The sequence below is a fragment of the Diadema setosum genome, chromosome 14 (genome assembly GCF_964275005.1).
Source record: "Diadema setosum chromosome 14, eeDiaSeto1, whole genome shotgun sequence".
NCBI classification, from domain to species: domain Eukaryota; kingdom Metazoa; phylum Echinodermata; class Echinoidea; order Diadematoida; family Diadematidae; genus Diadema; species Diadema setosum.
In genome coordinates, this window is record NC_092698.1 from 7,407,800 (window position 1) to 7,420,292 (window position 12,493).

The 12,493-nt window shown below is 38.1% G+C and overlaps 1 long non-coding RNA gene across 1 annotated transcript; it reads right to left on the reverse strand.

The window, feature by feature from the left end:
* Window positions 1–1,261: 1,261 nt before the first annotated feature.
* LOC140237587 (uncharacterized) lies at window positions 1,262–10,548 on the reverse strand. The gene is made up of 3 exons (XR_011901855.1): window positions 10,381–10,548; window positions 9,458–9,551; window positions 1,262–1,420 (listed from the first exon to the last, which is right to left on the reverse strand). It is a non-coding gene; the product is annotated as an uncharacterized lncRNA (long non-coding RNA).
* Window positions 10,549–12,493: the final 1,945 nt, after the last annotated feature.

Here is a 12,493-nt window from a genome sequence, read left to right on the forward strand (position 1 = left end):
AGTATTCATTTTTAATTAAACATACATTCCCATGGTTAAAATTGCAACTTCATGAAAGTCAAGGCACCTAAGCATTTTGATTTCATCATGGACCTACTACACATGGACATTCATCACTTGTTAATTCATGCACCTGTTTCTGTCAAAAGCGTCACAAAAGCATTTTAAGCGTGCTTTCCTGCTTTGATCTTATCATCACCACTGACAATCAGCCTGGATAAAAACAAGACGCTTTGAGAAATCTAAAAACTACATGCGCAAAAGATAGTGATTCTCTTAAATAAAGAAAAATGCATGTGCAGTTGTAGTGTACATTGGGAAATTATCACTCACGTAATTTCATTTGTGAAATGTGTACTTTACAAGAGAAAGCAATTATTTTGACAGGTTGTTTGTGATTTGTAATCCAATTTTCTCCATTTTTTTTTTGCATATTGTTGCAGAGTAAACATGGACAATAACTGTAGATGACATGTATGACCTATCATTAAGCCATGTTTCATGCTTGTCCACAAGTGTCCACTTCAGTCATTTTAAATTTTGCGATAGGAAAACTGTCATGTTTTCGGGTTTGCTGCTCCCTTTCATCGGCGTTTATTCAAAGGCAGTTGAGTCTGAAAAGGCACCTCGGCAAAATAAGACCGCAACGAGGGAAATGTTTCTGTTGTCAGTGACTTTGCACAATTGAACAATCATTATTATCCAAGCACCTGAATGTACTCACTCAGATGCACATAATTGGGTGGCGGCGGTGATGATGATGGGATCAAAGAAAGACCTTCGTTTCTAGTCCATCTGTAGTAGGCCCATGATTCAATAAACTTTTGATCCTACCCCTATGGAAAATTAGCTGTAGATCTAACCCAGTTAGATATCATACATCATATGATGAGCTCTTCAATCAAGTTATCACTGGACATTAAAAAAAAAAAAAAGTGAGCCTGGATTTAAACATAACCATAAAGGAAGGAGCATGTCCAGTGGGCCCCATTTGTTTTCTATACATGGTGTGTACACACATTTTCTTTCTCTCTTTTTGCAACTAATTGAAATTTTGTTATTCTCATGTTGTAATGTCCACCTTCTACTTCATTGTAGCTCTTACTACAAATATCAAATGCCATAGACTTAAAGTAAATTTGAGACACATGGCAAGAAAGAAATTATTTAATTTGGATTCTGGTGAGACAAGTACACAGTCAGCATATCATATATATTAGACAAGTATCAAAAGTATAAGGGATATCTTACATACCTCTGCAGACTCTTGTTTGGTACATTTAACTTGGGAGGGTGGCTGATTCCTATCCACTGCAGCCCTCTTGTGGCCATAAATCTTCTTCATCTTTAGTACATCATCACTATTCATTATCATCCTCTCGTGTTTGAATTTGGTTATAAGCGACTCCTTCCACGAGTCCTTCAATAAAACATTTTTAAAAATCATTTACTACAAGCAAGGAGGTTTGAGAAAAGGAGTTCCAACTGGATGTAAACATTCAAACAGCTGTCAGTTTTCTTTTGACGTACAAAAAAAAAATTCCACAGGTGCATTTGTGACTTTGATGATCAGGATTCGATGCCGCCGTCTTTCCAAACACAGAGATGATTCATTTGGAACGCTAACATAAAGTCGGCTATATTTGAGGATAATAAATTTCAGCCGATGGTAAGGCATAAAAATAAGAAAGTAACTCCTGTCTAGGATTATGTCAAAAATTGTAAATCCAAAACATACATTGTGAAAATATTTGAACCCCAACCTTACTGGAAAGTTGATTTTATCATCTTTCCGATCACTTCCCACAAATGAAACTGATGTGGTATAATCTTAAATTGTAGTTCTTTGTTCTTTTATATGTTAGGTTAGTGTAAAAACATGTAAAGTTGGGTAATTTTAATTCTTATTTCATCATTTTTTGTGGAATTTTTATTCACACATCCCTGTGTCTGTACCTTTATGTATGCTCATGTTTCATAAGAAGAGACAGCGAAAAGTAATTACCATCATAAAGACATATCTTCCATTGAGAGTGATGAGTCATGATGCAATGCCACATGAATCAATTGTCTTCCTATCAGTATGGCAGCTCCAGTTTAGCACATACCTCAAATATTTCTTAGTGGCGGTATCAAACATGGGATCAAAGGGAATGACACTGTTGTCGCTCCATTTCTTGAACCTCCTTGATAAAAGCAACAACAAGGCAAGTGCAACGATGTGTCTCGCCCATTCGCGTACAAGAAATTGTATGCGAAATGGATATAACAGATAAAAAGAGATATAAAAGGGTAAAAATTTATGGCAAAAAAGAAACGTGCCATAAAAACTTAACATTGGGCCCTTAAAGTTCGTTGATCCCTGCCTGTGACCTTTGACCTTGTGGAGACCATCCATTCCCCAAGGGACATCTATCATCCAAGTTTGGTCACAAACGGACCTATGGATCAAAAATTATGACCCATAATAGAAACGCGTCATAAAAACTTAACATTGGGCCCTAAAGTTCATTGACCTCTGCCTGTGAGCTTTGACCTTGAGGTGACCTTCATGTATGGCAAAATGTGAAACTTTGTATGACTCCTCTTCCTTCGAAGTTTGATGGCAATTGAAGCCCAGAGTAAGGAGTTATTGAAGTTTTTGTAATGTTACAGACAGACGACGGATGGATGGACGAACGGACGACGGACGGACAGCCGCCGCAGGCGATCCCCTAGCCTCCCCTAACCTCCGGTGGGCTCGACAAAAAACATAGGATATATTCCTTAAGAAACTAGAGGAATTTATCTTCTGCATTATATTAAATATGGAGATAGGATGTTAAAAAAAAAAAACTAGAAATGTTGCTATGGCGACTGGTATGCCTCCGCCATAATGCATGATTCTCCTAATAGGTCTATAGTACATGTGGTCAATGTGTGATTACATTTTCACAAAAGCGGCAAAATATTAAAATGACAAGTTTGTCACAAATATGTTGAACGTTCACCTTCCTTGACCTAGGTTTAATTGGATGAATATGAAAGCATGTATTTGGGGATTAAGGACTTTAACTTGACTTCATAATTTAAGCATTGAGTAATTTTCAAGGTAGGGAGAAAAAGTGCGATTTCTGTATTGAACAGTAAATTGTTACAATTTTCATCTGGCCTTTGACCCTAAAATTCATACGTTAATCACTGTCAGGCAGAACATGCATAAATATGTAGCAAGTTTCAAGATAACTTGAGCCACTTCCAAAATATGGAGGAAAAAGATAGTTAGCACTTTCACTTGATATTTGACCTTTTGACCTTTGAGGGAAAAAAAAAGAAAGAAAAAAGAAACTTTCCAGAGAATTTCTATTAGGTCTACATGCATACACCAAGTGTAAAAAAAAATAATAATCCTGCTGGCATGGCACAAATATGAGGGAAATAGTAAAATTTTGAAGTATTGCCTTTGACCTTTGACCCCTGACCTTTGACTCCATGAACCCTTAATTCTCTGGATAATCACTGCCAGTCAGTACATATGTTCCATGAAGAAACCTTGAACAATTTCCAAAGTACGAAGAAAAAAGTGAAGTTTTAGTATTTTTACTTGACCTTTTGACCTTTGACCTCATGACCCCAAACTTTCACCAGAGAATCTAAATTGGGTAATACATGTATACACTAAGTTTCAAGAAAATATCTTCAGGCATTGCACAGATATGGTGGAAATAGTGAAATTTTACACATTTGACCTTGACCTTTTGACCTTTGACCTTGAGCATGTGCACCCAAAAGTTGATAGGCACAACTTCACCCCCTAATACACATACATGCCAAGTTTCATTAGGATACCTCAAAAGGTTTTTAAGTTACGCTGTCCACAAAATACATTACAGACGGACGGAAGGACGGACGGAAGGATGGACGGAAGGACGGACGGACGGACGGACAACCCGAAAACATAATGCCTCTGGCACCACTTAGTGGTGGAGCCATAAAAAAAGAAAAAAACTACACTGTCCCAATTTTTGAACTCAAATTCATTTAAATAAGCAAAATTGTAATACAAATAAGGTTCCATGCTTTTTACTTTCAGCCTGATTATGACTCCACCACGAAGTGTTGCCTGAGAGACAATGTTTTGGTTTGTCCCTCCATCTGTCGATCATCAATTTTGTGGTTAGAGGTATCCACATGAAACCTGGCAAATGTATGTATGAGTGGGCGAAGTTGTGCTTATCAAATTTTGATGCATATGCTGAAGGTCAAAGGTCAAGTTCAAGGTCAAATTCTTGAAATTTGACTATTTCACCCATATTTATGCAATGCCTCAAGGTCTTTTCTTGAAACTTAGTGTGCATGCATGTATTACCAGATCTCTAAAGACAATCTGAGGCAAGTATTGGGCCATGGGTTGAAAGATCATAAGTCAAAGGTCAAGTGAAAATACAAAAATTTCACACATTTTTGACAAACATGTCATTTTAATTTATGCCAGTTAAGTGAAACTGTGATCTCACATGAGGTATGGTACATTTGTACTCTAGACTTTATAGAGAGAACCATGCATTTTAGTGGAGGCATACCAGTCGCCATAGTGACATTTCTTGTTTTAAATATTAAACCCAATACAAATACGGGGATTAGACATTTTGCACAAGAAATGCGCAATGTGCAATGGTGTTACAGCCCAGTACATGACTTCTATAATATAGTTTCCACATACTGTATACGCTATAATTTTCGCGTACATAAATTTTCGCGAATTGCCGCTGTCACACATTTTCGCGAGAGGTTAAATTCGCCATTGGGGGACCAGAGAAAATATGAAGTGGCAAAGAAAGTGTGAATTTTCAACTTACTAGCAAATAAGAATGATACTAGTTATACACTGCATGAAAAAAACTTACCAAACTCTGCTAACTAGTAAGTTAGAATTCAACATTTTTGAAGTGGTTAAGTATATCGCGCTAGATTTCTGACAAGTGGTACGAGGGGTACGAGTAAATTCAGCGGCAACCAGCTGGAGCATACGAAGCCTCGGACCCTAAAGTTGACATACAGTACTTATAAATTGAATTGAATTGAATTGAATTGATTGTTTTATTGTCCACAATGCGAATGTGGAAATGCGCCTTCCACCAGCGTTACATACAAAGATACAGATAACAATTGTTCGTTGAACAACATATACATCACAGATTACGAATAACATGAAACATAAATGTTTTGCAATATTTGTTGCAGAAAAATAGAAATAATAACCATTATATTCATAATACATATTACATATATCTCATTTAATTCATTCATTTAAATAAATTCTATAATCATTATACTTATTATCAAAAATTCAACTTTCAAGAAATCTTCCACTTCTAATCAACATTTTTTTTTTTCACATCTATGCCTCAAGGCCATAATGCCTATCAAATCTAATTCAATTACTTCAAAACTGTGGAAGTTGTTCACTCCACTAAATTTCGAAGAAAAAAAAATATGGTTACCATTTCAACGTTTTATCAAATACAAACACAAAAAATATCTTACATAACTACACCTATGAATCATCATAAATACCAATTTTAAAATCAATTACTTAAATACTAAAAAAGTTATTCAATCCACAAAATTTTAATAGAATTATGATTACCATGGAACGCTTTGTCCAACAAACACAAAATTATGTTTTCCGCATCTATACCTCAAAACCATAATGCCTACCAAATTTTATTTCAATTGCTTCTAAACTGGAAATTATTCACTCCACAAGATTAAAAAAAAAATAAATAAACACATGGTTACCATGACAACACTTTATCAAATACAAACACAAAGAATATCTTACATAACTACACCTGTAAATCATCATAATTAAATACCAATTTTGAGATTAATTGCTTAAAAATGATTCAATCCACAAAATTTTAATACCGCAGAAGAAGTTCACAACGCAAGAGTTTGCAACCGACCGACCTACCGACCGACCCCCTTCACACTACGTGTGGCGGGGGTATAACAACCGCCATGGCACAGTGCAACAAACGAACGAACGAATAACGAACGAACAAACCTGGGCTATTCATTCATGAACGAAATTCCCTGATGGCATGGCGATTAAACGTGTGTATGGAATTTGGCACGAATGACTGGCGAAAACGTGCACGATTGGTGCGAGGCACGCGCAGTCTGATTCCGGAGCGGTTGTACACATAGTGCACATTGAGAGGATGCGTCTTGTCCCCAACAATCTTTTTGATTTTTGACAAAAGCCTTTGTTCAAAAATGTCTTTCATTGCAGGCAGTTCCCTGCCTATTACCCTTTGTGCCACCCGTCTTATGCGATCAATGCGATTCTGGTTCTTTTGCGCTGTGTTTCCATTGTAACAGATCAAATTGTAAGTAAGCACACTCTGGATGAGGGCCTGGTAAAATGATTTCAGGATTAGTTGGTCGACATGCAGATTATTTAACATTCTCAGAAAGTAAAGCCTCTGATTTCCCTTTTTACACAATGTTGTGACATTATCAGATCAATCAAGGGTGCGCGTGAGTCTTGCTCCTAAGTATGTGTATTCCTCCACTTGTTCAATCTCCCTACCATTTATAACGAGAGGCGTATGTTGTCCCCTTTTCTTTCGAAAGTCGAACACCACTTCCTTAGTTTTTGACGTGTTTAGACGTAGGAAGTGTGAGTCGCACCATTCACAGAAAACCCTGACAGCTGACACGTACTCATGGGAGTTCTCATCTGTCAAAAATCCTGTAATTGCAGTATCGTCAGCATATTTGATTATGGTACAGTTTTCATTGTTGCTTACACATTTGCTAATGTACAAAGAAAACAATGCGGGGGATAACACACACCCTTGAGGTGCGCCTGTGCTACTTATTCTCGTGCTTGACTCAGTGACTCCCATCTTAACGGACTGTGGTCTGTTTAGCAAAAAGTTATGCGTCCACAGCACAATTTGTGGGGGTACATTCATTTCTACGAGTTGAATTGCAAGGAGGTGCGGTTTGATTGTATCAAATGCGCTTGAAAAATCTACAAACAGAGTTCTCACAAAGTTCTTATTAATGTCCAGATGCTGATATATACCATGAAGAAAGACTAAAACGGCATCATCTACACCTCTGTTTTGGCGGTAGGCAAATTGAAGATTATCAAGATGACTGCCAGCGTGGTTCATGAGGAGTTTTAACATGAGTCTTTCTACACATTTCATAACACTGCATGTAAGGGATATCGGCCTGTAATCCGTGAACTCAGCATATTTGCTACTTTTAGGAACAGGCACAATTGTGGAGGTTTTCCACAGGGTTGGCACCGACACCTGGTCAACAGAATTTTGGAATAGTTTTGTATAAACATGTGAGAGCTGGTCCTTACAACATTTCAACACTTTGTTACACACTCTGTCTGGGCCTGGGGCTTTATGTGGTGATAAGCTACCGAACAATCTCCTCACTTCGTGTTCTGCGATAGTCACTTTTGACACACCTCGAGAATCATGTAACTTAGTTTGTAACATGTCTACGGCTTTCTCATTCTCATAACTGAAATCATCATCAAACCTACAATAATACTCATTGAGACCTTCCACAAATTCACTTGTTTGGTCATGTATTGGCGTTTTCCTATGGTTTCTGTACCCAGTCAAATCTTGCAATGTTTTCCAAGCTGACTTTGGATCATTATTTTGGAAACCCTTTTCAATTCTTAATCTTTGATCTTTTTTACATTCTAAAATTTTCTTATTAATCTGCTTTTGCAACTTTTCCTTTACAATGCCATTGCCTTGAACCACTGCGATTTTCTTTTGTTTAATAAGAATCTTCAACTCTATCGTAAACCAGGGTTTATTATTGGGAAACACTCTCAGTGCTCTTCGTGGAATATTTAATTCAACATGAAAGTTTATGTACTCTGATATAACATCTACTTGCTCATCTAGTGACAGTCCATTGTCCAGAAATAGATTCTAATCTGTACAATCGAGACACGCGCGCAGCTTCTCTGTGTTGTCATTCGTCCAAGCGTAGCGTTCTTTAATGACAGGCTTGCTTCGTTTTAGCTTCTGCCTGTATTTCGGGATGAGGTGAACATTCTTGTGATCTGATTTACCAAGCTGATAACAGGTTTTACTGACGTAGGCATTTTGAATGTTCCCGTAACACAAGTCCAAGGTTGAATGACCCCTTGTTGATACATCAATGTATTGTTCATAGTTAGGCAATTCCTCATTCAGCCGGCATTGATTGAAGTCCCCAATTATGAAGATCGGAGCATCTGGTGAGGAGTTCTCAATAGCGTGTACATGTATGGCAAGGTGACGACTCGACATTGTTACGTCGGCCGTCGGATGAATGTAGCACACTGTGACAAATATTTGCGGAAACTCACGAGGAAGATAAAATGGCCGCAAACCAACGGTTATGTACTCCACATCCGGCAGACACGTTACATCCTTCACAGACCAGTTATTACACCATTTCCTATTGATGTAAAGACACACTCCACCTCCTCTTGATTTGCCTGAATTTGATGTGCGATCTCCTCTAACAACATCAAAAAGACGTAGTGGCATGCAAACGCAAGAGCTATAGGGCACATGTAATCAAGGGTGACACGCCGCGCGTTTGTAACGTTGTGGCGCAATGAAAAAAACAAAAACAAAAGAAAGTGGAATTTCTTGCAGAAATAGTATTGCGCCCTCTACTGTGCTCTGCGAATGCTACTTACAGCGACTGGGCTGTGTATACTAGTAGTTCGACGTGGACGTGCTATATGTACGTAAACAAGCTTAGCCAGTTTATATGGTCTGTTCGGTAAGCCGTGACATGGTATACTAGTACTGAAATGTTCGTATCATCAAGGCAAGGGATTCATTTTGGAAGGTAATATTTTCGCGTGTTGTTAATTTCGCAAGTAGCTCCCGACTCGTGAAATTCGCAAAAATAAAACCCACGCGAAATATATAGCGTATACAGTATATTTAAAGACAAACTTGATGGGCTCACAGTTCCAAAGTTTATTGTATGCACTAATTAGCATTTACTGAAGGTTTGTGGTTGTTGTTTTTAAAAACCTAAATCTATAAATATGTAGACGACATACAAGTTAGTTGAGATGTTTGTGCTAACTTTCATAGTGACTGCATAATCCATGCCTGAGACCTGAAGAGTGTGTGTGTGCACTACTGTAAAAGCTGAAATTTTCGCGGTGGTTTTATTTTTGCAAATTTCGCGAATCTCCTTTGAACCTCGAAAATAACAGGCGAAAATAACAACGCGCAAAAAACTAAGTTCAGTTAAACCCGTGCAACCGCGAAATCAACACACGAAAATGTCCTCCAAGTAGCAATTCTCGAAAAATATCTGTACGCAAAAATTTCAGCTCGTACAGTATGTAATTGACTACAATCAGGTCCAGCTAGGCATACGCATAACAGTGTACACATGAAAGATTGGTACTTACATATCCCGACGAATTCGGAGCACTGTCCTTCAGTATAGGAAATTTGCCAACAAGGGTATTACACACCAATGTGTATTGTAATGGTGTAGGATACCTGAAAGTATATACATGTACATGTAAGCACAGTTTGACATTTACACTTCAAATATTCACAATCTAGAAAGTTTAACTGACTTTACCCTGACTTTTTTTTTTCAGATTGTGTGGAAATGGTAAGGTGGTACTTCAAGGCTTACAAGAAATAAATGTAAAGTTGCATCGTAAAACAGGAACAGTATTTTACTGTTTTCAGCAGCAGCCTTCCAATTCCTGAAGACATAATATAAAAACAAAATGACAAATTAACTAGACAAAGACCTGAGGAACTATCAAATACAGCAGAGTTCCAATGGTTAATGTTTCTATTTCTGAAAAAAAGTATAGTACAAGAATATTGCAACTGTATTGTTAAAATGAATTTTGTGTAATTAATTTTCAGCATTTTGTTACAGTAATTAGAATTTCATTATACTGGTATAATCATACATGTAAATATAAAGAGAGAGAGAGAGAGAGAGAGAGGAGTAAAGAGTCACAACCACTAAAGAATCAATGAAACAAATCTAGAATCAAATCAAAGGTTTGTCCCACAATAACAATGTTCATGCACCTGGCTCCAGCAAACATTTTGAAATGTTATGACATTCAAGTTTCTCTGACTCAAAGACTCACAGTAAATGTACACATAAAAAGTGTACACTTGTTTACTAGTCACTTACACACACACACACACACACATATACAAATCAATAAACAATATTAGCATGAGCAAGGGGAACAACAGTTACATTAGAAAAATGTTCCACATCACAAAAATATTCCACATCTAAGGTACAATAGAATTGCCAGCGCCATGGATTAGAAACACTCGTAAATGTACTTACGTGGTGCGTGGCGAAACATCGTCATATAATCTCTGAATTATCTTGGCACGCCACTTTCTCTCCAGTACCATTGGACTGTTCACCTGCAATAGATACCTCACATCTTCAGGCATTGTCGGTATAGTATAGTTCAAATGCCAGTTTGGGTCAGATGCACATCTGGTCACAGGATATCTAGAATCAAGGAAAAATTTTCATACCATACAGAAATTGCTAAACTCAGTGCAGGCTTGAGGCAGTCGGTGAATGGGATTTTGTCTATGCATTCTATTTAGCTAAAGATTTATTCTTTTCATACGCCTGTTAAAGCTTAAAAGTTCGCTTTAGCATCTAACAAATGGTGATCCGGAAGACGGCAACATAATGCGAGAAGACCATTTGATGGGGTGCCCCCTTAAAATAAAGGTATACAACCCTTTCTTTTGGATCAAATGAAAGCAGAAACCTGTTGGTGTCCAAACAGAATTTTAACACAGCCTCTAAGGCTTACATGTACAGCAGGTCCTAAACATGTAATTGCAACTTGCAAACAACAATTCAAGTACTCGGTATGAAGGCAAATGGAATGTATACTTACAGAGGTGTTGGAGGTGTTGGAAGTGTTGGAGGTGTTGGAGGTGTTGGAGGTGTTGGAGGTGTTGGATGTGTTGGAGGTGTTGGAGGTGTTGGAGGCATTGAAGGTGTTGGAGCTGTTGGAGCTGTTGGAGCTGTTGGAGCTGTTGGATGTGTTGGAGGTGTTGGAGCTGTGGCAGGTGTTGCAGCTTGGCACTTTTCTTCAGCGTGCTGCCATTTCACAATATTCTTTCCTTGAACAAGTACTTGTAGCTTGGATTTGTTTGGTGGCAAATCCTCGTCAACATCGATCCAATCATCCCAGTCCTTACTGTAGACCTGAATAATCGGAACAGTCGTCTCCGGAAGCTTGAATGTCTTCTTTATTGTCTCTACAAAACTCTTTATGTTGCAGTCATCCTCTACTGCCGCTATCTTTTTAGACCGGCAGCATGTCACGTGGTAATACAACATCCTGAAAACACAAACAGTGGAAACATCTGTAGACTAAAGCTGCAAATAGAGTGTCCAGGCAGATAACACATAATTGCTATACTCTGGCTATGCATGTATACATGTGTACACAAGCTGATTGACCATTACAGCTGACTGACCAAAAGCTGATTGGTCAATATTGTACAAGGAATGTTATATGATATATTCAATTTGAAAAAGACTTGTATACAGTACATTCTCGGATATAATTCATTAAATAGGTCATTCCATGGTTTCAGACATTGCACTTTTTGAGGAAAAAATTATTCAAACCTGTCTGTATAATAGATCCAACAAATGCAGACCGCTTCATCGAGTGGCGATCAATTGCAGGGGCGGATCCAGGGAGGACAGCAACCGGCGCACGCCCCCCCTTTATTTTTTGTTGAAACAAAAGAAATAAAAAGAAAAAAATGGGGGGAGGGGTGCGTGCGCCCCCCCTTTATTTTTGTAAACACGCCCCCTCTTCACGGAATTCCTGGATCCGCCCCTGAATTGAGGTCCGAAACTAGATGGGAGGGTTCAGAGTAGAAAACGTGGACCTTTTCAGTTCAAGTACAGGTTCAGTTTGATTACACACTGGGGGCACAAAAATTATTTTTGGTGCCACTTCTAGGTTAAATCAGCTGACAAGCAACAAAAACAAAAACACAAGGCAAGTGCCAAAATGTGTCTCGCCCATTGGATTCGCGTAGAAGAAATTTTCTAACTCCTGGAAGTTCATTGACCCCGCCTATTATAACATTTGACCTTGTGGTAACCTTCAACTCCCCAAGAGACATTTACCAGCCAAGTTTGGTCACAAACAGACATACCGGTAGGGATAAAAAGTTAAGAGCCATAATTGAAACACGCCGTAAAAACTTAACATCAGGCCCTAAAAGTTTGTTGATCCCTGTCTGTGACCTTTGACCTCATGATGAACTTCAACTCCAGAAGGGACATCTACCATCCAAGTTCAGTCACAAACGGACCTATGGATCAAAAGTTATGACCTATAATAGAAACGCACCATAAAAATTTAATATTGGACTCTAAAAGTTTAATGACCCCTACTAGTGACCTT